The sequence below is a fragment of the Nerophis lumbriciformis genome, linkage group LG17 (assembly GCF_033978685.3).
Source record: "Nerophis lumbriciformis linkage group LG17, RoL_Nlum_v2.1, whole genome shotgun sequence".
Taxonomy (NCBI): Eukaryota; Metazoa; Chordata; class Actinopteri; order Syngnathiformes; family Syngnathidae; genus Nerophis; species Nerophis lumbriciformis.
Genome location: NC_084564.2, coordinates 2,502,501 through 2,529,916, shown reverse-complemented (window position 1 = coordinate 2,529,916; position 27,416 = coordinate 2,502,501). Strand labels below are relative to the sequence as shown.

General features: G+C 38.7%; 1 protein-coding gene across 3 annotated transcripts in view; it reads left to right on the top strand.

Moving 5' to 3' along the window:
• The first annotated feature begins 4,339 nt into the window (after nucleotides 1-4,339).
• gpr4 (G protein-coupled receptor 4) overlaps nucleotides 4,340-27,416 on the top strand; it is a 67,269-nt gene continuing 44,192 nt past the window's right edge. For 2 of the 3 annotated variants that reach the window (XM_061972226.1, XM_061972223.1), the window contains exon 1: nucleotides 12,643-13,196. The gene's annotated coding sequence lies outside the window, so the exon portion shown is untranslated. Of the gene's footprint in view, nucleotides 4,410-12,642; nucleotides 13,197-27,416 lie in introns of those variants that run through there. The other variant, XM_061972224.1, reaches the window with a different exon arrangement.

Below are 27,416 nucleotides of genomic sequence, written 5' to 3'. Positions count from 1 at the left end.
TCCAAATATGGAAGTAAAATTGTCTCACATCATCTTATACATATCGATATGATATTAATACATATGCATGTATTTATAAATATACAAATACAAATGTGATATACAAATAAATAAATAATTTGTATAAATACATTTGTATTATAATGTATTTTTGAGATTTGAAAATATATACAGATACAATTTAGAAATATAAAAATGTCACATTTAAATAAATTAAGAATTTGTATAAAATGTGTATTTGTAAATATATTTTTGAGATTTGAATATATATATGCTTGATTTTATATTTGTATTTGCATTGAATTTGCATATGTGGATCGCTTTTTTGCTTTTGTGTCGACGAGACATTCCTCCCACAAACCAGATGCACAAATAAATGTGACCTACACACTCCCCTGAACAACCAGCAGAGGGCACTGCAGCCAGAGCGGTCTGGGTCACAGAGCATTTATATGCAAAACACCCGGAGTTCTCTGCACAAAAACAATCCACGTCTTTACAGAGGGAATGCAAAACTGTCCTGAGCTAGCTAACATTAGCGTTGTATTTGCTAATGCTAATTTATCCAGTTAATCTGAAAGACCGTGCTAGCTGCTTATTTCATTGTATCGATGCCGTTTAATGACCTTGTCCCGATGTAGATACTGATCTCTTATCAGGCTGCAGTGCCCTCTGCTGGTTGTTCAGGGGAGTGTGTAGGTCACATTTATTTGTGCATCTGGTTTGTGGGAGGAATGTCTCGTCGACACAAAAGCAAAAAAGCGATCCACATATGCAAATTCAATATAAATACAAATACAAAATCAAGCATATTTATATTCAAATCTCAAAAATATATTTACAAATACACGTTTATTTATACAAATTCTTAATTTATTTGTATGTCACATTTTTATATTTATACATTTTATTTGTATATATTTTAAAATCTCAAAAATATATTTACAAATACACGTTTATTTATACAAATTCTTAATTTATTTGTATGTCACATTTTTATATTTATACATTTTATTTGTATATATTTTCAAATCTCAAAAATATATTTACAAATACACGTTTATTTATACAAATTACTTATTTATTAGTATATCACATTTGTATTTGTATTTGTATATTTAATAATATATGCATATGTATTAATATCATATTGATATACAAACCCCGTTTCCATATGAGTTGGGAAATTGTGTTAGATGTAAATATAAACGAAATACAATGATTTGCAAATCCTTTTCAACCCATATTCAGTTGAATATGCTACAAAGACAACATATTTGATGTTCAAACTCATAAACTTTATTTTTTTTTACAAAATAATAATTAACTTAGAATTTCATGGCTGCAACACGTGACAAAGTAGTTGGGAAAGGGCATGTTCACCACTGTGTTACATGGCCTTTCCTTTTAACAACACTCAGTAAACGTTTGGGAACTGAGGAGACACATTTTTGAAGCTTCTCAGGTGGAATTCTTTCCCATTCTTGCTTGATGTACAGCTTAAGTTGTTCAACAGTCCGGGGGTCTCCGTTGTGCTATTTTAGACTTCATAATGCGCCACACATTTTCAATGGGAGACAGATCTGGACTACAGGCAGGCCAGTCTAGTACCCGCACTCTTTTACTATGAAGCCACGTTGATGTAACACGTGGCTTGGCATTGTCTTGCTGAAATAAGCAGGGGCGTCCATGGTAACGTTGCTTGGATGGCAACATATGTTGCTCCAAAACCTGTATGTACCTTTCAGCATTAATGGCGCCTTCACAGATGTGTAAGTTACCCATGTCTTGGGCACTAATACACCCCCATACCATCACACATGCTGCCTTTTCCACTTTGCGCCTATAACAATCCGGATGGTTCTTTTCCTCTTTGGTCCGGAGGACACGACGCCCACAGTTTCCGAAAACAATTTGAAATGTGGACTCGTCAGACCACAGAACACTTTTCCACTTTGTATCAGTCCGTCTTAGATGAGCTCAGGCCCAGCGAAGCCGACGGCGTTTCTGGGTGTTGTTGATAAACGGTTTTCGCCTTGCATAGGAGAGTTTTAACTTGCACTTACAGATGTAGCGACCAACTGTAGTTACTGACAGTGGGTTTCTGAAGTGTTCCTGAGCCCATGTGGTGATATCCTTTACACACTGATGTCGCATGTTGATGCAGTACAGCCTGAGAGTACGAAAGACACGGGCTTAGCTGCTTACGTGCAGTGATTTCTCCAGATTCTCTGAACCCTTTGATGATATTACGGAGCGTAGATGGTGAAATCCCTGAATTCCTTGCAATAGCTGCTTGAGAAAGGTTTTTTCTTAAACTGTTCAACAATTTGCTCACGCATTTGTTGACAAAGTGGTGACCCTCGCCCCATCCTTGTTTGTGAATGACTGAGCATTTCATGGAATCTACTTTCATACCCAATCATGGCACCCACCTGTTCCCAATTTGCCTGTTCACCTGTGGGATGTTCCAAATACCGTATTTTCCGCACCATAAGCCGCCCTGGGTTATAAGCCGCGCCTTCAATGAACGGCATATTTCAAAACGTTGTCCACCTATAAGCCGCCCCGTGTTATAAGCCGCATCTAACTGCGCTAAAGGAATGTCAAAAAAACAGTCAGATAGGTCAGTCAAACTTTAATAATATATTAAAAACCAGCGTGATGTGGGCGCGCATGGAGTCGTATATCAACATGGACGGAGCTGCGTGAAAAAAGCCACCCGGCCTCTTCGCGTAAACTTACCTTAACCACTCGCTCATCTTTTCTTCATGCATCCATCCCTTCGAGTTAGCTTTTATGATGACGCCGGCTGGAAAGGTCTCTTTTGGCAAGGTCTTCCTTTTGAATATCACCATGGGTGGAAGTTTCTGGCCATTAGCATGGCAAGCTAGAACCACAGTGAAGGATGACTTCTCATTCCCTGTGGTGCGAATATTCACCGTACGTGCTCCCGTTGTATCCACAGTGCGGTTCACAGGAATATCAAAAGTCAGTGGAACCTCGTCCATGTTGATAATGTTCTCTGGCCGGATCTTTTTTTCAGCTATCTTGTTTTTACAATATGCACGGAAAGTAGCCAGCTTTTCTTGAAAGTCTTTAGGCAGTTGCTGTGAAATAGTAGTCCGTGTGCGGATGGAGAGATTGCGTCTTTTCATGAACCGGATCCCTGTCGCTTAGTAGGAGCCATTTTGTGGTCTTTACAGATGTAAACACACAAAGGAAATGAAACGTAATATCCGCGCGCTTCTTCTTCTTCTTGTACGCGGGCGGGTGGTTGCTTACAGTAGAAGAAGAAGCGCTTCCTGTTCTATGGGGGCGGGTGCTTACCTTGGCGGTTGCTTGCGTAGAAGAAGAAGCACTTCCTCTTCTTTGGGGAAAAAAGATGGCGGCTGTTTACCGTAGTTGCGAGACCGAAACTTTATGAAAATGAATCTTAATATTAATCCATATATAAAGCGCACCGGGTTATAAGCCGCACTGTCAGCTTTTGAGTAAATTTGTGGTTTTTAGGTGCGGCTAATAGTGCGGAAAATACGGTAAGTGTTTGATGAGCATTCCTCAACTTTATCAGTATTTATTGCCACCTTTCCGAACTTCTTTGTCACGTGTTGCTGGCATCGAATTCTAAAGTTAATTAAGGGGACGGCGTGGCGCAGTGGGAGAGTGACCGTGCGCAACCCGAGGGTCCCTGGTTCAATCCCCACCTAGTACCAACCTCGTCATGTCCGTTGTGTCCTGAGCAAGACACTTCACCCTTGCTCCTGATGGGTGCTGGTTAGCGCCTTGCATGGCAGCTCCCTCCATCAGTGTGTGAATGTGTGTGTGAATGGGTAAATGTGGAAGTAGTGTCAAAGCGCTTTGAGTACCTTGAAGGTAGAAAAGCGCTATACAAGTACAACCCATTTATCATTTATTTAATTTGCAAAAAAAAAAAAATGTTTATCAGTTTGAACATCAAATATGTTGTCTTTGTAGCATATTCAACTGAATATGGGTTGAAAATGATTTGGAAATCATTGTATTCTGTTTATTTTTACATATAACAGAATTTCCCAACTCATATGGAAACGGGGTTTGTATATAAGTTGATGTGAGACTATTCTACTTCCATATCCAAATATCTTGGATATTGGTCATTTAAAAAAAATATATTATATTCTTCAATAGTTATAATAATAATAATAGTCAAAATTCAACATTTTCATGTTCCATTATAACTGTATTTGAATGTATGTCATTTTCTTCCTGGCCACTAGGGTTCATATGTCAGTGATGAGCCAATAAGCAACAACCGGAAGTGACGTATCAGAAAGTCCATTCTTAGCTAAACGTCAACAGGTGCTTAAGCAGGTTGTTAATTCCTCCATCCAAGCCGTTCGTTTTTCGACCTTTGAGTGACAATATGAGTAAGTTATATTTTAGATTTTTTATGTGTGAATATTGTGGAGATTGAAGCATTTGCAGTCCATTTAATTCAAAGTTTGAATCGAGACAGTCCTAATACATCTAGCATGTGTACTAACTATTACTTCCGTCTTACAGCTCATGTTAATTGACAACATTTAATTAGCAAAACGGTGTCTACTTACCTGGAATACACTGGTATTTGTGAGTTTAGGTCACGCTGTTTCGTGGAGTAAAAAAGTAAAATGCGCACTTAATCGTCAAAGTGTTTAGAGTTCTCACTTCGCCCTCCAAAGTCAATAAAAAAAATAAAAACAGAAGAAGAAACAAAAGCTATACTTCCTGGGGGGGTTTCAGAATAAAATGCCACAGCTCAGCGTTTACAAAGTTACTCTTATTGTTATAAATAATTATTTAAGTGCATCCACTTCTTAATAGGCGAGGGCGGACCTACGTCACTTCCGCCTGCCAATCCCCTAGCAACCGGTCGCCATATTGAATTCGTTGAAAACAAACCAGCTCACAGCGAACACAGCATTGACAGAAAAGGCATTTAACGAGGTTTCACGGCATTTTAAACTGTTCTAAATGGCGTATGATTATGTAAATAGTCTTTCCAGTGAGGCTAGGTTAAGATACGAGTTAAAATGTTCTGTAGTCGGATTAAACGACTGCCCTTACCGCCTTCCAGCAGATGCGTGGACTGATAATCCTACACAATGGCCGGACATGGAATTTGGAAATCTTTATGTCTACCTCACAAGCGCACCAGGTCGGTTGTTAGCTTCGGTTGTTATATAACAAATAAATCACATAAAAATTGTTAAATCACCCAAGGTATGTTGATAAATGATAATAAGGATGACACGGTGGCTACCAGTATCTATATTTATTATATCTGTAGAGAGCTCATTCAAATTCAGTTCAGTATTATGATTTATTATTTGCTGAATTACTGGAAATAGCCTTTATACCGTATGTTATTGTTGTGCAACAACAACAACTTCAGCTGTCGAACGTTATTCAGTAAAAATTCAACGGGTTCAACATTAGCATGGACGGTATAGCCAAGTTGTGGTTAAGAAGGTGGATTTTTGTTCCTTATATTTACCAGAAACGAAGTGATCCGAACACACGACCCGGGATTTTGGGGGACTCCAGTGAGAACCGTCCTCGTTTTCCCGGTGTAAAGCTGCGAACCATTTGTCTCGTCTCTGTGGGCTTTTAGCACGCTTTGGCAGAACAAAATACGACCTTTGTTTTCCCTGTTTCCAGTTGTGGTTTGCACAACCAAAAACAACACCGTTTTTTGGCATTTTGGAGGCAGAATGACGGGTTTAATCAGCGCAGGTCGACAGGTTAAAGAGTAATGGCGACGGTTTGTTTTCAACGCCAGTCAGGTTGCTATGGCTCGAAGAACCCGTATGTAGCTCAGTTGCCCGGATGTCGGCCCTGCCCCATTGTTATAAATAATTATTTAAGTGTATCCACTTCTTAATTAACGTTCGACTCAATGACGTCATCACAAATTGGGGCCCCACATAACATTTTTTACACTTTATTAATGTGAAACGAGTTTTATACTATTTTTTTGATCAAACGTGCATTTAATTTGATGCATGTTTTGTTCTAAAACAGGGGTGCTCACACTTTTTCTGCAGGCGAGCTACTTTTCAATTGATCAAGTCGTGGGGATCTACCTCATTCATATATATCATTTATATTTACTTATTTATTTAATAATACAAGCATGTTTAACACATATAGTTAATATTGTTAACAAGTTAAAGGTGTTTAATGATAATACAAGCATGTTTAACACATATAGTTAATATTGTTAATAAATTAAAGGTGTTTAATGATAATACAAGAATGTTTAATACATATAGTTAATATTGTTAACTTAAATGTGTTTAAAGATAATACAAGCATGTTTAACACATATAGTTAATATTGTTAACAGGTTAAAGGTGTTTAAAGATAATACAAGCATGTTTAACACATATAGATTCCTTTCTTTTATGAAGACAAGAATATAAGTTGGTGTATTACCTGATTCTGATGACTTGCATTGATTGGAATCATGTGGTGCTGATAACGTCCGCATTTTCGAATGGAGGAGAAAAAAAGTCCTCCTTTCTGTCCAATACCACATGAAAGTGGTTGGTTTTTGGCATCTTATTTGTCCAGCTTCTGTACTCCTTTGTATACACTTTACAAGAAATACATTGTCGGCAAACTCCGTAGCTTGCTAGCTTGTGCACGCCAGCTTTCTGAAACTCTTATTTTGTTAGCGCAACTAATGCAGTCGGTCTTTGGAGTGTTGACGACAGGTACGGCGCCAGAGTCTGTTGAAATAAAGTGTTTCTCGCCTTCCAGTCGGTAATTTTAATGAGCTGGCAGCAGCCAGCGTCATCTCAGAAGACCCTCGGGTGCCGTGAATGTCAATCAAGTGACGAAAGTGACGTCATAGTGAAGATTTATGATCGCTCATTTTTAGGACTATTTTTTTAATGCCTGGCTGGTGATCGACTGACACACCCTCCGAGATCGACCGGTAGCTCGCGATCGACGTAATGAGCACCCCTGTTCTAAAAGTAACGGGAAATAAACGGTTTAATAATTGATGTTTTTGGTACAAAGTAGGGATGTCCGATAATGGCTTTTTGCCGATATTCCGATATTGTCCAACTCTTTAATTACAGTCGTGGAATTAACACATTATTATGCCTAATTTATACAACCAGGTATGGTGAAAATAAGGTCCTTTTTAAAAAAATTAATAAAATAGAATAAGATAAATTAATTAAAAACATTTTCTTGAATAAAAAAGAAAGTAAAACAATATAAAAACAGTTACATAGAAACTAGTAATGAATGAAAATGAGTAAAATGAAGTGTTAAAGGTTAGTACTATTAGTGGAGCAGCAGCACGCACAATCATGTGTGCTTACGGACTGTATCCCTTGCAGACTGTATTGATATATATTAGAGATGCGCGGTTTGCGGACACAACCGCCCGATCCGCGGATTATCCGCGGTTCGGGCGTAATTATAGGAACAAGTACCTATAATTACTTTTTTTCAGAAACCTTCTTACAAAATATACTGCATAACAGAGGAAAATAAATATACACACAATTATGTGGTGCTATAATGAACTAAATTACTCATACATATGTTTAACTAAACTGTCAAATAAATGAAAGTGCAAATGAAAATACAGCTTCACTACTTTAGTCATAATTTTTGGTCTTAAGAAACTTCTCTTCAGACTTCTTGTCTTTGTTTGAAACTGTCATTACTGCCACATGTGGCGGAAAAGTGTATTACAACTCAGTAACGTACAAACCACAGCTGAGAAGGAGATATTTTTGCCTGCCCTCTAGGGGGCGCTGGCAGCCCACTTATGGTTAAGAAGTAGAGATGTCCGATAATGGCTTTTTTACCGATATCCGATATTGTCCAACTCTTAATTACCGATACTGATATCAACCGATATATACAGTGGTGGAATTAACACATTATTATGCCTAATTTTGCTGTGATGCCCCCTGGATGCATTAAACAATGTAACAAGGTTTTCCAAAAATAAATCAACTCAAGTTATGGAAAAAAATGCCAACATGGCACTGCCATATATATTATTGAAGTCACAAAGTGCATAATTTTTTTTAACGTGCCTCAAAACAATAACAGCGCAATACTTTTTCATAACATGGTCACTACTGCCTAGTTTCTCTTGTTATATTCTTTTTTTACTGTTATATTTTTTTTCTCATTGTTGCTTTTTATTTTGATTCTTATTGTAATATTTTTCTATTCTGTTTCCATTTATACCCCCATTATTTACTTTTTACTTTTTTAAATTCGATCTCAATTCTGTACACTGCTGCTGGAATTTTAATTTTCCTGAGGGAACTCTCCTGAAGGAATCAATAAAGTACTATCTATCTATCCAAACAGCAGCTTGGAATTTGAGACATGCTCTCCCTGAGAGAGACTATGACGAGGTTGAGGTGGGTGGGGTTGGGAGTATCAGGGGTTTTTTATATTGTAGCGTCCCGGAAGAGTTAGTACTGCAAGGGATTCTGGGTATTTGTTCTGTTGTGTTTATGTTGTGTTACGGTGCGGATGTTCTCCCGAAATGTGTTTGTCATTCTTGTTTGGTGTGGGTTCACAGTGTGGCGCATATTTGTAACAGTGTTAAACTTGTTTATACGGCCACCCTCAGTGTGACCTGTATGGCTGTTGAACAAGTATGACTTGCATTAATTTGTGCTGAGAACAGCCGGTTGATATTATGACGTGACTCGGACGGCATGCACGCAAAGGATATGCCTTTAAGGTTTATTGGCGCTCTGTACTTCTCCCTACGTCCGTGTACACTAGTGATGGGTTGATGAGGCGTCATGAAGCGTTTCGACACATTGCAAAACTGTATTGATACTGTGTCGATACTGTGTCACTAAATACTGACATCTGCTGGACATTAAAAATCCCTACAGGCAACCTATGGACCGACTCAACTGACACTGATTTGATGCCCTAGTACAGGGGTCACCAACCTTTTTGAAACCAAAAACTACTTCTTGGGTACTGATTAATGCGAAGGGCTACCAGTTTGATACACACTTAAATAAATAAATATATTGTCATTTGTAAGTGTGATTTAAACAAGAATAGCTAAATAAATAAATTTATATATATAAAAAAATGGGTATTTCTGTCTGTCATTCCGTCCTACATTTTTTTTTTCCTTTTAGGGAATAAATGATGAAAAAAACACTTAATTGAACGGTTTAAAAGAGGAGAAAAGACGAAAAAAATTAAAATAAAATTTTGAAACATAGTTTATCTTCAATTTCGACTCTTTAAAATTCAAAATTCAACCGACAAAAAGAAGAGAAAAACTAGCTAATTTGAATCTTTTTGAAAAAAATTAAAAAAAGAATTTATGGAACATCATTAGTAATTTTTCCTGATTAAGATACATTTTAGAATTTTGATGACATGTTTTAAATTGGTTAAAATCCAATCTGCATTTTGTTAGAATATTTAACAAATTGGACCAAGCTATATTTGTAACAAAGACAAATCATTATTTCTTCTAGATTTTCCAGAACAACAATTTTAAAAGAAATTCAAAATACTTTGAAATAAGATTTAAATTTGATTCAACAGATTTTCTAGATTTGCCAGAATAATTTTTTGAATTTTAATCATAGTAAGTTTGAAGAAATATTTCACAAATATTCTTCGTCGAAAAACCAGAAGCTAAGATATTTATTATTCTTTACAATAAAAAAAAAAATACATTTACTTGAACATTGATTTAAATTGTCAGGAAAGAAGAGGAAGAAATGTAAAAGGTAAAAAGGTATATTTGTTTAAAAATCCTAAAATCATTTTTAAGGTTGTATTTTTTCTCTAAAATTGTATTTCTAAAAGTAATAAGAAGCAAAGTAAAAAATAAATGAATTTATTTAAACAAGTGAAGACCCATCCATCCATCCATTTTCTACCGCTTATTCCAAGTGAAGACCAAGTCTTTAAAATATTTTCTTGGATTTTCAAATTCTATTTGAGTTTTGTCTCTTTTATAATTAAAAATGTCGAGCAAAGCGAGACCAGCTTGCTAGTAAATAAATACAATTTAAAAAAATAGAGGCAGCTCACTGGTAAGTGCTGCTCTTTGAGCTATTTTTAGAACAGGCCAGCGGGCGACTGATCTGGTCCTTACGGGCTACCTGGTGACCGCGGGCACCGCGTTGGTGACCCCTGCCCTAGTATATACAATAATATAAACCGAGTCATTGTATTTCATTTAGGATTATTTCATATCTTCATTTAAATAAAAATATATTTTTATCTTTTTTAGATACAGTCAATAAATAATGTGAACATGTATCATAACATGGAAATCTAAGAGAACGTGTTGTGGATGATTGTGGACTGGGAATGTTTTTTATTTGATTTTTTTATACATTTTTATTAAAAAAAAAAAAAAAAGTTTTTCCGACGTATTACATTTTAGACGATTTCTCTTCTTAGTTATTATTTCTCGGGCTGTAGAAAAGACCCGCTCACAGGGCACAGAGGAGGCGACACAGTTGGCGTATCGGTCACGTGACCAAAACAGCTCATGATCGGTCACGTGACTTTCTAAAAGCGGTAAGCGCACCGACACAGGGTTTTGCTCCATGAGCTCGACGCATGCGCCGATGCATCGGTGTTGCCGGACCCATCACTAGTGTACACGGCAGCGTTTTAAAACGTCATACATTTTACTTTTAGAAACCGATACCGATAATTATGAGACCGATACCGATAATTTCCGATATTACATTTTAAAGCATTTATCAGCCCGATATTATCAGACATCCCTATTAAGAAGCATTGCTGTATAACACATTGTATGAACAACTTTAACGTCTGATATCCACAGTTGGTGTTTGTCAATAATTGATGATGAATGTGTTGTATTGCTGAGCAGCCAGACCCTGCCCTACAGGTAAAAGCCAGTAGATTAGAATATTTTGAAAAACTTGATTTATTTCAGTAATTGCATTCAAAAGGTGTAACTTGTACATTATATTTATTCATTGCACACAGACTGATGCATTCAAATGTTTATTTCATTTAATTTTGATGATTTGAAGTGGCAACAAATGAAAATCCAAAATTCCGTGTGTCACAAAATTAGAATATTACTTAAGGCTAATACAAAAAAGGGATTTTTAGAAATGTTGGCCAACTGAAAAGTATGAAAATGAAAAATATGAGCATGTACAATACTCAATACTTGGTTGGAGCTCCTTTTGCCTCAATTACTGCGTTAATGCGGCGTGGCATGGAGTCGATGAGTTTCTGGCACTGCTCAGGTGTTATGAGAGCCCAGGTTGCTCTGATAGTGACCTTCAACTCTTCTGCGTTTTTGGGTCTGGCATTCTGCATCTTCCTTTTCACAATACCCCACAGATTTTCTACGGGGCTAAGGTCAGGGAAGTTGGCGGGCCAATTTAGAACAGAAATACCATGGTCCGTAAACCAGGCACGGGTAGATTTTGCGCTGTGTGCAGGCGCCAAGTCCTGTTGGAACTTGAAATCTCCATCTCCATAGAGCAGGTCAGCAGCAGGAAGCATGAAGTGCTCTAAAACTTGCTGGTAGACGGCTGCGTTGACCCTGGATCTCAGGAAACAGAGTGGACCGACACCAGCAGATGACATGGCACCCCAAACCATCACCCAACCATGCAAATTTTGCATTTCCTTTGGAAATCGAGGTCCCAGAGTCTGGAGGAAGACAGGAGAGGCACAGGATCCACGTTGCCTGAAGTCTAGTGTAAAGTTTCCACCATCAGTGATGGTTTGGGGTGCCATGTCATCTGCTGGTGTCGGTCCACTCTGTTTCCTGAGATCCAGGGTCAACGCAGCCGTCTACCAGCAAGTTTTAGAGCACTTCATGCTTCCTGCTGCTGACCTGCTCTATGGAGATGGAGATTTCAAGTTCCAACAGGACTTGGCGCCTGCACACAGCGCAAAATCTACCCGTGCCTGGTTTACGGACCATGGTATTTCTGTTCTAAATTGGCCCGCCAACTCCCCTGACCTTAGCCCCATAGAAAATCTGTGGGGTATTGTGAAAAGGAAGATGCAGAATGCCAGACCCAAAAACGCAGAAGAGTTGAAGGCCACTATCAGAGCAACCTGGGCTCTCATAACACCTGAGCAGTGCCAGAAACTCATCGACTCCATGCCACGCCGCATTAACGCAGTAATTGAGGCAAAAGGAGCTCCAACCAAGTATTGAGTATTGTACATGCTCATATTTTTCATTTTCATACTTTTCAGTTGGCCAACATTTCTAAAAATCCCTTTTTTGTATTAGCCTTAAGTAATATTCTAATTTTGTGACACACGGAATTTTGGATTTTCATTTGTTGCCACTTCAAATCATCAAAATTAAATGAAATAAACATTTGAATGCATCAGTCTGTGTGCAATGAATAAATATAATGTACAAGTTGCACCTTTTGAATGCAATTACTGAAATAAATCAAGTTTTTCAAAATATTCTAATTTACTGGCTTTTACCTGTATGTCAATGTATGTTTTATGTCCACTTCTAGGATTACCATCACTCTCTCCGTCTTTGCCCAAAAAAACTAAGACGTCTCCCAAGACGTTGCTTTTGAACATTTTGTTTGAGCGCCAAGCTGTGTGCAGAAACACCAAAGTGCACGAGGGCGGAGCAGCGCATCATGTGACAAGCATGTGACCTTTTCAGGACAACAGAACTCTCCGAGCTCGAAGCGGCAACATTCCTTCCCACACATCGTTTGGATTAAAGACGCTTGCCTCCAACTTTGACGAAGTGTTGTTTACGACAGGGAAGACACAAGTTGGCCTCCCGCTTGACGGAGGAGCTCGCCACGGTTTACGTCCCACCTCGCGAGTGCGCTTGTCTCTCCGATAAAGGACACGATGCGACGCGAAGGCTTCTTCTTGCAAAGAGGAGAAGAAGATGGAGGGTGCACGCGCTCTGAGAGCACTGGAACAGGAAGCGTGGAGCAGCTGTTTATATATCCCGCCTTCTCCCTCCATCCTCACCCCCGCCGTCCCCCTCCCCCTCCCCCGGTCTCAGTGTGCCTCAGCTTGCCGTCGCCGTGGATGTTCGTCAAGCAGATCCCAGCCTCTTCATTCCTGCTAGAACAAAACAACTCTTTGACTTTTCTGCCTCTGCTGGGATTTAAACTCTTTGTTTGTGTGAGGGCGAGCAACAAACTGTGAGTACAAACCTTTTTTCCCCCTCACCTTTCTTTATTCGCTACTTGTTTATGTACGGTTGTTGTTGTTTCATCACTGTGGCAATGACATGTATGAAACAACAATAACATGGCAGACAGTTAAACAAAACACTTAACTGGCAAGAGATGATCTGTGGAGTTCCCATACCTGCCAACTACTCCGGTTTTCCCGTAATTAGTACGGTTTTCATCAACCTATTCCGGGTTACGGTTGCAGTGATAAAAAATACGTTTTTTCATTAATTAAAAAAATTTTTTTTTTTTAAGTTTTATTCACGAAATCGCGTAACAACAATGACAATCGACACTGCTTCCCGTAACTTCCTATCGAGCCATTCCGAATGCCATGCGCGAGGCTATTTATAGCACCGCTGCCAAGCACGAGGCACCAGTTGCCATTTGTTTCCAAACGAGCGAACGATCATGGAATCAGCCGGAGAAAAATCGCATACGAGTCTTAAACCGAATATTCAAAAGCCTATCCGGGAATAATTATCCGTTCCAAAAAGGGTGAAAACTACGCGAATTGCACCTTGCGCAGACAAGATTTTTCGATCGGACACGGAGGAATTAGCGATGTAAAAAGACCACGTTGGGACAAAAAAAACACAAGTCTAATGCCGTTGCTAGCGATACAAGTGGAAAACTTTCAACGTTTTTCGTCGCCCAAACAGATTCTTTGGATGTGATAAATGCCGAAGTTTTATTCACGGAGGCAATAATTGAGCAAACAAAAAGGTAATGACACCAATGTTATCTATTGGAATTGTTTAGTACTGTTATACTGTTAAAAGTGTTTATACTATTCATGCTTTCAAGTCCAAGTTGAAGAAATCTTGTTAAATGTTGACAGCATAACTACCAAAATACAGAAGTATGTCCTTAATATTTTTGCAGTGCTATTTCTGTTGAAAAGTTCAAATGATTACATTAGAGATGTGATGTGCCACTTTTCAAGTGTCTGATGGCTTAAATTAATTCTCATTAATTTTTCATATTTTGAATTCTTTTGAAAGGCTTACAAAAAAACTACATTTGAATTGTAATTCCATGCTATTGACAGGACTATTAATTTTAATGAAGTTAGCTTACCATGTTTACAGTATGATAATTGTGATAGAAATGTGAATTTTAGGCACAGAATATTTTTTACAATTGAACAAGGCAGTAGATTATACAAGCTTGGACAGAAAGTTAATAATGACACCAATTTTTTTTTTTATGGAATTGTTTAGTACTGTTTTACCATTTGTTTACTGTTAAAAAGTGTTTATACTTTCAATGAACAAATTGAAGTCTTGTGAAAGGTTGACAGGATAACTGGCATTAACTGTCAAAATAATTTCAAACTATTGAAGTTAGCTTACAGAATAAACATGTCAATCAACCCATATGATTTTTGCTGTAATATTTTTGTTTGGAAAAGTCACTGTGACTGATAGAAAAGTGATGGTTTTAGCAACATTTTAACCTGTCTGAATGCTAATAATCATTTTGCGTCGGGGGGCGAAGGAACCCCCCACCAGGACTTTGTCCTGGACCTACCGGGGTCTGCGGCCCTTGGACCCTGGCTACTAGGTTTTTCTGATTTCAAAAGTTGGCAGGTATGAGTTCCCACTCAGTCACAAATAGATGAATCGTAGCACTTCATTTATGTCCAGTCTACACTAATGTATCACAAAATTGGAATTATTGGACTCAGGTTTGCCATTTGTACCTTTTCCCAATCCAAAATGGTGCTAGGATGTTCCCAAATAGTTCAAGTCAAATGTCAAGGATACAAAAGTAGAACCCTAATTTAACCTAAACCATTAACCCTAACACAAGACTAAACCTATCCTTATCCCCTAAATCCAACCCAATCCTAAAACTAATCCCCACCCAATCCAAACCCAGATCCACAGCCAACCCTAGATTAAGGGCAAAAACAAAGAAGTGGGGTACAACAAAAATATGAATATGTTTGGGGCACATGAAATAAATACATCAGCCAGAGGAGATCAGCATTTGTGATCGGTTTTGAAAGGCATTAACTGGCAATGGCGATAACATACTTTTTCAAGGAAATCATTGGATACTGATCGGTGGCCGATCGGTCCGCACATCCATAATCCAAACACAATCCTAAACCTTAAACTGAGCCCTAAACCAAAATTCTAGCACCAACTGTACGCCAAAAATCTTCACTCTAACTCTAATAGTACTACTAGTTTGTACACACCCAACTTTGGCTTCCTCTACTATCTATAGTATCTATGTGGTATTTGCTGAGGCAGCAGCTACCCGTGTACGGGTGGAAGAAGATGGTGTGTGTGCTTGTGTGCAGCGTCATTGTGTTCTGATTGTGTTGATTATGCCAGGGAGCGTAGAGGACGCCGTAGTCGGGAGAGTCGCATTAATGAAATGACATCCACTAGACTGATAACTTCCTGCCAAAGAGTCTTGGGGAAGAACATCCGGAAGATGACTTTCTTTTACAAGATTGAGCTCCGGTGCTGCGCACACGTGATTGACAGTTAAAGCGAGTCGTCTAGGAATCTTCAGCCAGCTGCACAAATGTTTCCTGATGCTGCAAACAATCAACAATGGATCCTCAGTTCCACCTCCAGAATTCCTGCTTTCCTCATTTCTGGTTATGAAAATCACTCGACCGTCTTCTGCTCATCTTTGTCTTCTTCTTTCTGTCATCCCTTCTCATGAGGACTTTCTCTTCACAAAAACACACTTGTTGGAATATCATATGATGAATAAAGATCTGTGTCTGGGACTGTATGCGGACCATGAGACTTGCTGAGGGGGTTAAGGTAACAGGACTGAGTAAGAGCCCTCTATAAAAACAAGCTAAATCTGTAATTTTATTTTATTAAACAAAACAAAGTATAGTTGGGATAAGCAGTGCCTCCAAGAATTTGCAATGTTGCAATTTGCAAATTGAACAAATACCAGAGAAATTTGTGCGGCTTCGCAACTTTGTCCAATGCCATACCTGCCAACTACTCCGGTTTTCCCGTAATTAGTACGGTTTTCATCAACCTATTCCGGGTTACGGTTGCAGTGATAAAAAATAAGTTTTTTCATTAATTAAAAAAAAAATTTTTTTTTAAAGTTTTATTCACGAAATCGTGTAACAACAATGACAATCGACACTGCTTCCCGTAACTTCCTATCGAGCCATTCCGAATGCCATGCGCGAGGCTATTTATAGCACCGCTGCCAAGCACGAGGCATCAGTTGCCATTGTTTCCAAACGAGCGAACGATCATGGAATCAGCCGGAGAAAAATCGCAAACGAGTCTTAAACCGAAAAGAAAACTGCAGTCATTCCGTGAAGAATATTCAAAAGCCTATCCGGGAATAATTATCCGTTCCAAAAAGGGTGAAAACTACGCGAATTGCACCTTGTGCAGACAAGATTTTTCGATCGGACACGGAGGAATTAGCGATGTAAAAGACCACGTTTGGGACAACAAAACACAAGTCTAATGCCGTTGCTAGCGATACAAGTGGAAAACTTTCAACGTTTTTCGTCGCCCAAACAGATTCTTTGGATGTGATAAATGCCGAAGAATTTGGATTTTAGCCACAAAAAGGTAATGACACCAATGTTATGTATTGGAATTGTTTAGTACTGTTATACTGTTAAAAGTGTTTATACTATTTATGCTTTCAAGTCCAAGTTGAAGAAATCTTGTTAAATGTTGACAGCATAACTACCAAAATACAGAAGTATGTCCTTAATATTTTTGCAGTGCTATTTCTGTTGAAAAGTTAAAATGATTACATTAGAGATGTGATGTGCCACTTTTCAAGTGTCTGATGGCTTCAATTAATTTTCATTAATTTTTCATATTTTGAATTCTTTTGAAAGGCTTACAAAAAAACTACATTTGAATTGTAATTCCATGCTATTGACAGGACTATTAATTTTAATGAAGTTAGCTTACCATGTTTACAGTATGATAATTGTGATAGAAATGTGAATTTTAGGCACAGAATATTTTTTACAATTGAACAAGGCAGTAGATTATACAAGCTTTGACAGAAAGTTAATAATGACACCAATTTTTTTTTTAATGGAATTGTTTAGTACTGTTTTACCATTTGTTTACTGTAAAAAGTGTTTATACTGTTTATACTTTCAATTAACAAATTGAAGTCTTGTGAAAGGTTGACAGAATAACTGGCATTAACTGTCAAAATAATTTCAAACTATTGAAGTTAGTTTACAGAATAAACATGTCAATCAACCCATATGATTTTTGCTGTAATATTTTTGTTTTGAAAAGTCACTGTGACTGATAGAAAAGTGATGGTTTTAGCAACATTTTAACCTGTCTGAATGCTAATAATCATTTTGCGTCCTGGACCCTGGACCCTGGCTACTAGGTTTTTCTGATTTCAAAAGTTGGCAGGTATGCAATGCCCACATTTTGGACACTTTTTGCCAATAAATGTGTCTCTGACCGGCACCCCACCACACTGACTTACACCATCGTATGTTTCCTGTGTCGACGAAGCAGGGTAACTAGGGTTGCAAAATTCCGGGAATATTCAAAGTTGGAAACTTTCCATGGGAATGAATGGGAATAAACATTGAATGCAACATGCTAGATCTTGCAGCATGATTATTAGCTAAAACAACCTGATTTAATGCAAATTCAGTTGAATTTCAACCCTGCACTGTGCATTCCTCCATCACATGTGCAGTGCATTCTTCCATCACATGCAGAGATAATTCCCAGCATGCTACACACTACAGGCCACACTAGTATTTGAGCCCAAGGACTTCATTCAGTCAGGTATGTTTTAATGATATTACTGGGGTAAATTTATTTGATCTATGGTATTTAAGTTTAATAGACGTGTAATTGCTTGTTACTGTATGACTGTAGACCAGGGGTGCTCACACTTTTTCTGCAGGCGAGCTACTTTTCAATTGATCAAGTCGTGGGGATCTACCTCATTCATATATATAATTTATATTGACTTATTTATGAAATATGTTTTTGTTAACAAGTTAAAGGTGTTTAATGATAATGCAAGCATGTTTAACACATATAGTTAATATTGTTAATACATTAAAGGTGTTTAATGATAATACAAGTATGTTTACTACATATAGTTAATATTGTTGACAAGTTAAAGGTGGTTAAAAATAATACAAGCATGTTTAACACGTATAGTTAATATTGTTAACAACTTAAAGGTGGTTAAAGATAATACAAGCATGTTTAACACATATAGTTAATATTGTTAACAACTTAAAGGTGGTTAAAGATAATACAAGCATGTTTAACACATATAGTTAATATTGTTAACAAGTTAAAAGTGTTTAAAGATAATACAAGCATGTTTAACACATATAGTTAATATTGTTAACAACTTAAAGGTGGTTAAAGATAATACAAGCATGTTTAACACATATAGTTAATATTGTTAACAACTTAAAGGTGGTTAAAGATAATACAAGCATGTTTAACACATATAGTTAATAAGTTAAAAGTGTTTAAAGATAATACAAGCATGTTTAGCACATATAGATTCCTTTCTTTCATGAAGACAAGAATATAAGTTGGTGTATTACCTGATTGTGATGACTTGCATTGATTGGAATCAGACAGTGGTGATGATAACGTCTGCATTTTCTAATGGAGGAGAAAAAAGTCCTCCTTTCTGTCCAATACCACATGAAAGTGGTTGGTTTTTGGCATCTTATTTGTCCAGCTTCCGTACTCCTTTGTATACACTTCACAAGAAATACATTGTCGGCAAACTCCATAGCTTGCTAGCTTGTGCACGCCAGCTTTCTGAGACTCTTATTTTGGTAGCGCAGGCAGGATGAAGCAGAGCTTTTATTGTGCAACTGTGCAACTGTCGGTCTTTGGAGTTTTGACGACAGGTACGGCGCCAGAGTCTGTTGAAATAAAGTGTTTCTCGCCTTCCAGTCGGTAATTTTAATGAGCTGGCAGCAGCCAGCGTCATCTCAGAAGACCCTCGGGTGCCGTGAATGTCAATCAAGTGACGAAAGTGACGTCATAGTGAAGATTTATGATCGCTCATTTTTAGGACTATTTTTTTAATGCCTGGCTGGTGATCGACTGACACACCCTCCGAGATCGACCGGTAGATCGCGATCGACGTAATGAGCACCCCTGCTGTAGACTACTCCAACAGACTTCCACTCAAGCTAGGTAGCTGTTCCTGTACTTGTTAAATGATTTTGGGGCCAATATCTCTAGCTAGCTAGGTTTATGTACCACCACGGTCTCATAACGAACCGAAAATATTTCTTCGTTGGCCGTGATGCTAATTTTCTCTATGTTAAATCCCATTCATTTATGCTAACAACGTTAGCGATCCGAATTTACCTTTTTTGTGATGTGTAAAGTTCAAGTAGCAAATACTAAATCAAAACGTGTAGTTTCCTCTGCCTTCTGTTCTGCTAGCTATTCTGTTGTCATACAAGAATGTAGCTTATAGTTTGATTTAGCATGCTGATTGACTGTTCATTTATTCATCTAGCCTATTTCTATTCATTTGTCCATCAGTAAAATATTTTTAAAGACTACTCCAATTGTTTAGCTGACTATTTATTTATGTGTGGCATTGCATTAGTGTTTTACAAGCTTCTCATCTTATTCTACAGAATAAGATGGACGGTGTCCAACTTTGAATAATCAAAAAATGGTCAAAATTTCCAAACTTCCCGTGGTAAATTTCCGGATATTTTCCGGAAATTTACCCGAAAACTTTCCACCCCATTGCAACATTGTGTAACAAATATCAACTCTTTATTGCTGAAAGGGCGCAGCTCAGACTAGGGATGATGTTCGAAATCGGTTCTCCCGGTTATTCGATAAGAAAAGAACCGATTCCATGGACTCGAATCCCTTTTTGAGAACCGGTTCCCGTTATCGAGGCCACTATAGTAAAGGAAAAGAGTTGGTTCTTTATTCAAATCCCTGGGAACGAATCCCTTCCCACGAACAGGAAATGCCCTGTGGGACCTACAATGTTATGCCCATTTGATTGTAGACTCTTGGGCACAATTGAGAAGTAGACAAGTTGTGTTAGCTCTTACAAGCCTTGGAAAACATATGTCTGTAAGTAAACTGTTTAACTTGTTTATGTAACTCAATATTAAGGTGGAAAGTGTTTAAGTTTGATACTAAGATGTTTATTGAAAAACGATTTTTGTGCACTGTTTCAATGGATGTTTTGAGGACTTAAAATGGCTGCCAGTCGTGTATTTCCACCATCGAAATAGTCTCAACACTCAGAAGTATTTGTTTGATGATAGTACTGTATATTTGTGTATAGCTAATATTTATATACCGTATTTTCCGCACCATAAGGCGCCCTGGGTTATAAGCCGCGCCTTCAATGAACGGCATATTTCAAAACTTTGTCCACCTATAAGCCGCCCCGTGTTGTAAGCCGCATCTAACTGCGCTAAAGGAATGTCAAAAAAACAGTCAAATAGGTCAGTCAAACTTTAATTATATATTAAAACCAGCGTGATGTGGGCGCGCACGGAGTCGTATATCAACATGGACAGAGCTGCGTGAAAAAAGCCACCCGGCCTCTTCGCGTAAACTTAAACTTACCTTAACCACTCGCTCATCTTTTCTTCATCCATCCCTTCGAGTTAGCTTTTATGATGACGCCGGCTGGAAAGGTCTCTTTTGGCAAGGTCTTCCTTTTGAATATCACCATGGGTGGAAGTTTCTGGCCATTAGCATGGCAAGCTAAAACCACAGTGAAGGATGACTTCTCATTCCCTGTGGTGCGAATATTCACCGTACGTGCTCCCGTTGTATCCACAGTGCGGTTCACAGGAATATCAGTTGCTGTGAAATAGTAATCCGTGTGCGGATGGAGAGATTGCGTCTTTTCATGAACCGGATCCCTGACGCTTAGTAGGAGCCATTTTGTGGTCTTTACAGATGTAAACACACAAAGGAAATGAAACGTACCGGTACGGTAATATCCGCGCGCTTTTTCTTCTTCTACGCGGGCGGGTGGTTGCTTACAGTAGAAGAAGAAGCGCTTCCTGTTCTATGGGGGCGGGTGCTTACCTTGGCGGTTGCTTGCGTAGAAGAAGAAGCGCTTCCTGTTCTACCGGGAAAAAAGATGGCGGCTGTTTACCGTAGTTGCGAGATCGAAACTTTATGAAAATGAATCGTAATATTAATCCATATATAAAGCGCACCGGGTTATAAGCCGCACTGTCAGCTTTTGAGTAAATTTGTGGTTTTTAGGTGCGGCAAATAGTGCGGAAAATACGGTATTGTGTATTACATTTCAGTATGTTAATTTAGTCACATAGCTTATAAATTTGTCATTGTGTGTATTTCAGTTAAAAAAATAAAATAAATGACAGTCCAGTGCATGACAAAAGCAAAGATAGGAAAAGACAAAGCAAGATCAACAACAATAAAGAGCCTAAATGGATTGTTTGTTAGCTGTCTGCCAAGCTGTATCACCTCAACACGTATAGTGAGGGCAGAACAGGCAATATGCAATTATTGCCAGGCTTCGCTCTCATGTAAGGGGAGAAGAATTGTTGATTGATGACTGTGGTGTTCTTAGTGTCATAGTGTGTGTAGTTAGTATTAGGGATGTCCCGATCTGATATTTGGATCGGATCGGCTGCCGATATTTGCCAAAAATTGCGTATCGGCAAGGCATGGGAAAATGCCGATCCAGGTCTGTGGATTCTCACGCAGTTGCTTTTAGCTGCTGGCATTACACGACAGGCTCTTCTCACTCTTTCCTGTGTCTCCCTCTCACAGACAGCGAGCGCACCTTCTTACACACGTCACATACTGTCACGTCACATACTGTCACGTCACATACTGTCACGTCATACGTCACATACGTATACGTCCTCTCCTAGCAGAGAGCGAGGTAGCGGCATGGCTAACGTTAGCTGTGATGCTAGCGCAGCTGCTAAGGCGCGCGCCTGCTCAAGCGTCCTCTGCGCACGGCAAATCTATGCCACGCACAAAATCAAATAAAAAAATAAGCGCATAACAATTTTCGACACACGGACACGACAGAGACAACAGTTTTCGTCATCATTGTTCAAATATTGTGACGTCTGTCGAGACGCTTATCTCCATTCGGTGCCACACGTCCAGACTCCACACCATCAAAATAGTATATATCTGTATCATGAATCAATTTAAGTGGACCCCGACTTAAACAAGTTGAAAAACTTATTGGGGTGTTACCATTTAGTGGTCAATTGTACGGAATATGTACTTCACTGTGCAACCTACTAATAAAAGTCTCAATCAATGAATCAAAACACATAGAATCATCATACTGCTGTGATTATATGCATCAAGTGTTCATTCAAGGCTAAGGCAAAATATCGAGATATATATTGTGTATCGCAATATGGCCTTAAAATATCGCAATATTAAAAAAAGGCCATGTCGCCCAGCCCTAGTTCAATGATGCCATTTCTGTTTGTCATGTATAATTTTGTCTATTTTGTGTTTATCCTTGAATAAACAGGTCAGTTTCTTGTTACCAACCATTGTGTATTATTCAAACTCCCCTAATTCAGCTGGCTAGTTGTTATCAAGAGTACTAAAACCCTTTTCAACATGATTCTGACAACTAAGTAGGCTAAATAACTTTAAACTTTAATACATGCTCGGATAGCCAGTATCGGTCAGTATCGGTATCGGTCAGTATCAGTATCGGATCGGAAATGCAAAAACAATATCGGTATCGGATCGGAAGTGCAAAAACCTGGATCGGGACATCCCTAGTTAGTATGTTCCAGTAGCAGCAGAAGTGCACTTTTTGGAGAGCTGTATTATTTTCAGTTTTGTGCCCAAGGAACTGATTTTATTTAACACTATATTATTGTTTATACACCTATAGTGATCACAGAGACAGGTTGTTTTTGTGTTACTGTCTATATTTGTTTTTCTGAAAAATCCCACTTAATATACTTTGGGTAATTTTTAGGGGGGTAACAGTCAATATATATTTTTTTTAATTTAATTTAATTTTTTTCTTATAAAATAAAAGTGAGCTTTTGTTAAACCAAATATTGTGTTTTTTCCCATATACAACAACCTATCTGGATTCGATAAGAGAATCGATAAGGAATCGGTTCGATAAGAGGATTCGATAATGGGCTCAAACTCGATAATTTCTTATCAAACATCATCCCTAGCTCAGACCCACTTTCGGTTCCTGTCTACGGTGCTAAGCCTTTTGGGTAATGTAGTATATAAACATTGAGCAACACACTGGCGTCCTGACATCATTTTATTTGCCCAGGGTAAGGTCATTAAGAACATATTTTCCATTTGCAATGCTGACCTAGCAAAGAGGCCACATTTACATGACAGAGTTCAGTGTTTCCCACACATTCATTTATTTGTGGCGGCCCGCCACGAAAGAATTACGTCCGCCACAAATGGATTTTTCGGCTTTTGACTCGCTCGACCGCTCATAAAAGCAATGGGACTGTCTGTGAATGTACCTTGTAGTTACACCTCCGGTGCAGTAGGTGGCGGTAGCCTACTATGCATTGTAACTCCGCCAATAGCACTTAATTCACCTGGTGGGCCAGAAGAAGAAGAGGGACGGATGGACGGACGGGATCAAAATACTGCCGGCTACTTTTCATAATGATGGCGCTTCCTACGTTTCTACCTCAAATGTCCAAAAGCTGCTGAAAGCCTTGATCCAGGATGCCATGGGGGAAAAAACTTAAATGGTGCCTTTTGGCGATAGTTAGCAGCTTGGTGGCTCATAGCAGGCTAGCTAACGCTTGCTAGCGTGGTAGCATTGCTTCATTTTTACAGGTGTTATAGGTAGATAGGTTATAGCTGCATCGCTCGCGGCTCGTCATATATTTAACGTTAATCCGCGATTTCACCGAGCGTTTCACCGACAAGCTAACGTGTCCAGGTTATAACCCTGTTGTCAATAAACGCACATGGACTGAAGCTAAATTGTCCACTGTCCACTGCAGCATGTGAATGCAATGAAAAGAATAACATCCGAGCCAACCAGCTGTTAAAATGTTGTCCAGGTTAATGTTTTGGCCATTAAAGGCCCTTCATTTCAAGATTTCAACTGTGATCGGGCTTTAAACAGGTGGCTGACCTGTTCAGATGGGTGTAACTGCTACTGGTCAAATAATGTGAAATAGCATTTGATTTGACATGTATGCAATGCCATTTAAATGTAATTATAGATAATAATAATAATAATAAATACTGTGTAGTGTTGTAAATAGTCAACGGGAAGAATTTTAGTAAGATATAAGCCATGAGCACTACACAGCCAGAAACAAACCTAGGCAGGACAAGTACAAATATTGGGGCAAGTAGATTTGAGAAGTCAGGCAAGTAGAAAAAAACCTTAACGTTGAACCCTGCATGTGTTGAGCTGCTGCCGCTTAAGGTTAGACGGCACTGTACATAGAGCGCTTCTGCTCGTTAGTAATAAATTCTAATGTTGGATGTTCACTCCTTCACACAGATGAGTATAGAAAAATATTTTCAACGGCCGAAAAGGGCTGGACTTGGAGAGGAGGTAGGCCTACAGTCCGGACAACAGGTGCGACCTGTTCAGCAGCAGCAGCAGGAGGAGGAGGTTGACTGACTGTGGCAGGACACCTCTGCCTCTGTTTCACTTCATGTTGCTGGTAAATAATATGGTTGTAGTAGTAGGCTAAAGTTAAATTATTTAGTATTCACTAATTAAAGGGGCAGAGCTTTAAGAGACATTTTAGCTTTTATATTTTATAAGATATATTTTTTGTAAGAACCACAATTAATAAATATATTTCAGTGAATCACTAATTGTTCAAATCTGTATATAAATATGTACATAAAATGTTGTAATTATATTTCAACTCCGCGTTCTTCTTGGTTATCGGTGCTGCCGCCGCCGCTGCCATCCCCCGACCACACCACCACAAATAGATGCCTGTCCTGTGGGAAACACTGGAGTTGTTGAAGTGTGATGATAGTCTCAAATCGACTCATTTACCAACACAAATTAGCGCTAAACTGTAGATCGCTTATTACAGTTCTTATTGTGCGGGGTAAATGTGTTGGAACATAAGTGAATGTTTTAAACACACACATTTCAGGCATAAAACACACACGGAGAATGTCTGCAACTTGTGGAACACAGAGCAGACATCAGACAATCATTTCTATGTTAGCAAGCTAACATGTTGTCCTAGCATTTTAGCTAATCTTGTTCTTGTTTTTGATACTTGGCGCCATCTTAGAAGTATGCTAACTCATTGTGTCTTAGCATTTTAGCAAATGTTGTATTTTTACACCATCATGGACTTGCACCTGGGGATAGATTGATTGGCAACACTAAAATTGGCTTTAGTGTGTGAGTGTGAATGTTGTCTGTCTATCTATGTTGGCCCTGTGATGAGTCTGCGACCTGTCCAGGGTTTACCCCGCCTTCTGCCCGAATGCAGCTGAGATAGGCTCCAACCCAGAGAGGGACAAGCGGTAGAAAATGGATAGATGGATGAATGGATTTTGATACTCGATACTTTGATTCTGTCTTAGAAGTACAAACCCCGTTTCCATATGAGTTGGGAAATTGTGTTAGATGTAAATATAAACGGAATACAATGATTTGCAAATCCTTTTCAACCCATATTCAGTTGAATATGCTACAAAGACAACATATTTGATGTTCAAACTCATAAACTTTTTTTCTTTTTTGCAAATAATAATTAACTTAGAATTTCATGGCTGCAACACGTGCCAAAGTAGTTGGGAAAGGGCATGTTCACCACTGTGTTACATGGCCTTTCCTTTTAACAACACTCAGTAAAGGTTTGGGAACTGAGGAGACACATTTTTGAAGCTTCTCAGGTGGAATTCTTTCCCATTCTTGCTTGATGTACAGCTTAAGTTGTTCAACAGTCCGGGGGTCTCCGTTGTGCTATTTTAGGCTTCACATTTTCAATGGGAGACAGGTCTGGACTACAGGCAGGCCAGTCTAGTACCCGCACTCTTTTACTATGAAGCCACCATGATGTAGCACATGGCTTGGCATTGTCTTGCTGAAATAAGCAGGGGCGTCCATGGTAACGTTGCTTGGATGGCAACATATGTTGCTGTATGTACCTTTCAGAATTAATGGTGCCTTCACAGATATGTAAGTTACCCATGTCTTGGGCACTAATACACCCCCATACCATCACAGATGCTGGCTTTTCAACTTTGCGCCTATAACAATCCGGATGGTTCTTTTCCTCTTTGGTCCAAAGGACACGACGTCCACAGTTTCCAAAAACAATTTGAAATGTGGACTCGTCAGACCACAGAACACTTTTCCACTTTGTATCAGTCCATCTTAGATGAGCTCAGGCCCAGCAAAGCCGACGGCGTTTCTGGGTGTTGTTGATAAACGGTTTTCGCCTTGCATAGGAGAGTTTTAACTTGCACTTACAGATGTAGCGACCAACTGTAGTTACTGACAGTGGTTTTCTGAAGTGTTCCTGAGCCTATGTGGTGATATCCTTTACACACTGATGTCACTTGTTGACGCAGTACAGCCTGAGGGATGGAAGGTCACGGGCTTAGCTGCTTACGTGCAGTGATTTCTCCAGATTCTCTGAACCCTTTGATGATATTACGGAGCGTAGATGGTGAAATCCCTAAATTCCTCGCAATAGCTGGTTGAGAAAGGTTTTTCTTAAACTGTTCAACAAATTGCTCACGCATTTGTTGACAAAGTGGTGACCCTCGCCCCATCCTTGTTTGTGAATGACTGAGCATTTCATGGAATCTACTTTTATACCCAATCATGGCACCCACCTGTTCCCAATTAGCCTGCTCACCTGTGGGATGTTCCAAATAAGTGTTTGATGAGCATTCCTCAACTTTATCAGTATTTATTGCCACCTTTCCCAACTTCTTTGTCACGTGTTGCTGGCATCAAATTCTAAAGTTAATGATTATTAGCAACAAAAAAAATGTTTATCAGTTTGAACATCAAATATGTTGTCTTTGTAGCATATTCAACTGAATATGGGTTGAAAATGATTTGCAAATCATTGTATTCCGTTTATATTTACATCTAACACAATTTCCCAACTCATATGGAAACGGGGTTTGTATGTTCGGTTTTAAAATTTATGCTAGCATTTTTGCTAATTTTGTTCGTTTAAACATAAAAATC